Source organism: Rhineura floridana, chromosome 13, assembly GCF_030035675.1.
Source record: "Rhineura floridana isolate rRhiFlo1 chromosome 13, rRhiFlo1.hap2, whole genome shotgun sequence".
In the NCBI taxonomy this organism is placed as follows: domain Eukaryota; kingdom Metazoa; phylum Chordata; class Lepidosauria; order Squamata; family Rhineuridae; genus Rhineura; species Rhineura floridana.
The window spans coordinates 8,829,797-8,833,198 of NC_084492.1; the positions used below are offsets into that span (position 1 = coordinate 8,829,797).

The window sequence follows — 3,402 nt, forward strand, 5'->3', positions numbered from 1 at the left end:
ATCAGTCTCTACCTCTGCCTCACCAAAATTCCAAGGGCCGTAATGGAGTCTGGTATGTATTGCAGCAGAGTGCATAAATGAATAATCTGGTAAGACTGTTAGTTGAAAGAATAAAGAAATGTAAGGTTTATTACTACTAGGAAAGACATTCATCCTGACTACAGGCATACATGGGGCCATTGTAGAGCCATGAGGCTCACACATACCGACAGTATCTCTGACTGACTAGAAAGGAAGAGAAAGGGAGGAAGTAAAGCCTGAGGAGAAACAAACAAGTAGTTACTAAAGAAGGAATCAGTGAGGGAAGAATAGGTTGTCTGTCTATTGCCCTGGCTTACCCTATGATTTCCCAAAATCTCATCTGGCCCCACCCCCTGACTTGTCAAAACCCATTCCCAGCTCTGTCCATTGACCAGGTAAAATCCAAATTTAGCATCCCTATTTGTAAAGCTGTCATTTTGCCAACCTCAGCAAAGATAGCAGCAAAATGGGCTTGTGGAAAACACATCATGCCAGACTAACTCAATATTTGTTTTCTTTTGAGAGACTAACGAACTCAGGAAATATAGTCTTTGAGTTTCAGGAAGACACTTGATACAGTTCCCTTCCAAGCAATGTTCTCAGAGCACTGAATCTACCAGGTGAAATTGCTGTAACATGGCCTAATATAGTAGGCTCCGAGGAGACAGAAACAGCGCCTGCATTGTACAATTCAGAGGAGCACTGGAATGGGGGTGTTGAGGTTCTCTACTAAACACATCCCTCCAAAGGATTCCGGTGGACTTAATTGCTCAGATTTGCATGCTATATGGTGCAGCTCTGCAGGGGCTGAAGGAAGTGCAAGGGGGAGATCTGTCCTCCTTACCACGAGATATGCCCACTACTGTAGTGGCAAATTCAGAAGTACACATCCCTTCCTGACAGTCTCAGCCATGTCCCTCCCCCCTTTTGCAGCTGGCTTGAGAATGAGATCCTTGTGAATGCTTTCCCCCACAACAACAGGCATTCCTAGGAGCCAATAAGCATGAAAGGGGAGAGTGTTAGCTTTTGTGTGGCTGACTCACCTCCTTTCACTCTGATTGGCTCCAGTTAGCAGGAAAGGACAAGGAAGCGTGTTTGAAGACTCTTCTCAGTGGCTAATACACTCCCCTTTCATGCTGATTGGCTTGTAGGATGCTGGAGACGTAGGGACCCTGCTTCCCCAAAAGTAAGGGGTCTAAGACCCCCTGAGACCCCAGACAACTACACCCCTGGATGTGCCACAACACTTGGAGGACCACCTTACCCCATATACCAAACACCATGCATCAACCAGGCAATGGCTCCTGAGGAGACCATATGTGGACACTGCCTGGAGGTTCTGCGTGTGCTAGAAGGAGCCGGACAGAGCCCTCTCATTCACCTGTCTGAGCGAAGGGCAGGGCAGGGTCTCAGCCAGAAGGAAGGGTTGGGACCCCTGAAAGATATAAAAAGCCTCAGAAGGGAAAGAGGGTCAATGGAAGTCCAGAGGAGAAACTGGAATAGGTAGGTCTCTACGTGTGCCTGCCCCCTCAGAGAGGTGAACTTTCCTCCGCCACTTACCTCAGAGCAGCTGTCATCAGGGCCCGCAGAGGCGATGGCGGCCAAGCGGCGGGTGGTGCTCTTTGACCTGGGCAGTGTCCTGTTCGGCACCGGCTTGCAGGGTGTCCTCCGGCACTTCGAGCAGGCTCTGGGCCTTCCCAGCAACTTCTTCCAAAATGTCATCCTGCACGGAGGCCTTGAGGGACCTTTCTCCAAAGCAATGACGGGCCAGATTGGACTAACCCAGCTGATCAGTGACTTTGAAGAAGACTGTAAGAAGATCACTGCTACCTCTGGAACCTCCCTGCCGAAACAGTTCTCCATGGCTTGGGTCTTTGAGGAAATGACAGAAGAAGAGACTTTCAACTATCCTCTCCTGCGGGCAGCTGTGACCCTCCAAAACCATGGCTTCAAGATTGCTGTCCTGACAAACAACTGGATTGATGACACCTCCTGGAAATGAAAGGATACAGAGACTCCAAAGCTCCCCCAGACATAGGAGAGTATTCTGTGGAAGAAATATGCAAGGATCCGGTAGTCTCCCTGGACAAATTGGGCATCTCCCAGGCTACCTTCATTGGTCATGATTGGGGTGGGGCCATTGTGTGGAACATGGCTCTCTTCTACCCAGAGCGCATCCGGGCAGTGGCCGGGGTAAATACACACTACCAGCCTTCAAATCCCAAGAAGGATGTGATGAAGTTGATTGAAGCCAACCCTGTCTTTGATTATCAGCTCTACTTCCAGGAGCTGGGAGTTGTGGAGGCCAAACTGGAGAAGGATCTGAGCAGGACTCTGAAGGCCGTGATCCGATTGACCAAGGAGGAGGATGAGATAGAGGGGACTTCACTTGATGTCAGCAAAGTCCGGCAGAGTGGAGGGCTGCTGGTGGGATTACCCGAAGACCCACCCCCAAGTTCTCTTCTGCCAGAACCTGTTCTCCAGTACTATCTCCAGCAGTATCAGAAATCTGGATTCAGAGGACCGCTGAACTGGTACCGAAACCTGCAAGCAAACTGGCGCTGGAACATCTCTGCGCAGCGCAGAAAGACCACAGTTCCCGCTTTGATGGTTACTGCTGGGAAGGACGATGTTCTCCATCCAGATATGAGCAAACACATGGAGGAGTGGATCCTCAGCTGAGCCGTGGGCATATTGAGGACTGCGGGCACTTCACACAGATGGAGAGGCCTGCAGCTCTGAACAAAATCCTCATTGAATGGCTGGAGGGGGTTCACAAGAATGCTTCGCTGCAAACTATTGCCAAGCTCTGAGCAGGACTTTGGTGCCCATCCAGACTAAATTGCTGCTGGTTGGTTTTGGGGAAGAAGGGTCATAATGGATATTTTCTGGAGCTCTTTCAATGCTTTCAGAAACAAAATGTATTTTCATGTTGGTGACATGCAAAAATGTGTTATATTGGGAGGAATTAGTTAACGACAGAAAGTGAAATAAAATCATGTTTTAAAAGCACAAAACACCCAAAGTGACCTCCTTCCTCAGCTCATTTTGATTCTGCTGAAAGGAGAAAAATATTTTAAAGAAAACAATCCAAACCTGTAAACCGCCCAGAGAGCTTTGGCTATGGGGTGGTATATAAATTTAATAAATATAATACGGGAGGGGCTTCCAACAAAGGAAGGGAGGCTTGGCCCTTGCTCCCCTGCCAGGGGCCAGTTGATCTCTGTCTAAGCCTCATGGGTGGGGCCAAAGAGGGAATAGCTGCATCCCAGGTTCACCCAACCCCCTCCTTCCACAGGAGGACCCAGGAGACCTGAACCTGAGCCTGTCCAGCCAACAGCCAGGCAACCCAGGAAAGGAGGCCGACAGGAGGACTGTACT

General features: G+C 49.4%; 1 pseudogene; it reads left to right on the forward strand.

Moving 5' to 3' along the window:
* Positions 1-1,615: 1,615 nt before the first annotated feature.
* LOC133369382 (bifunctional epoxide hydrolase 2-like) lies at positions 1,616-3,004 on the forward strand (annotated as a pseudogene).
* The last annotated feature ends 398 nt before the right edge of the window (positions 3,005-3,402 follow it).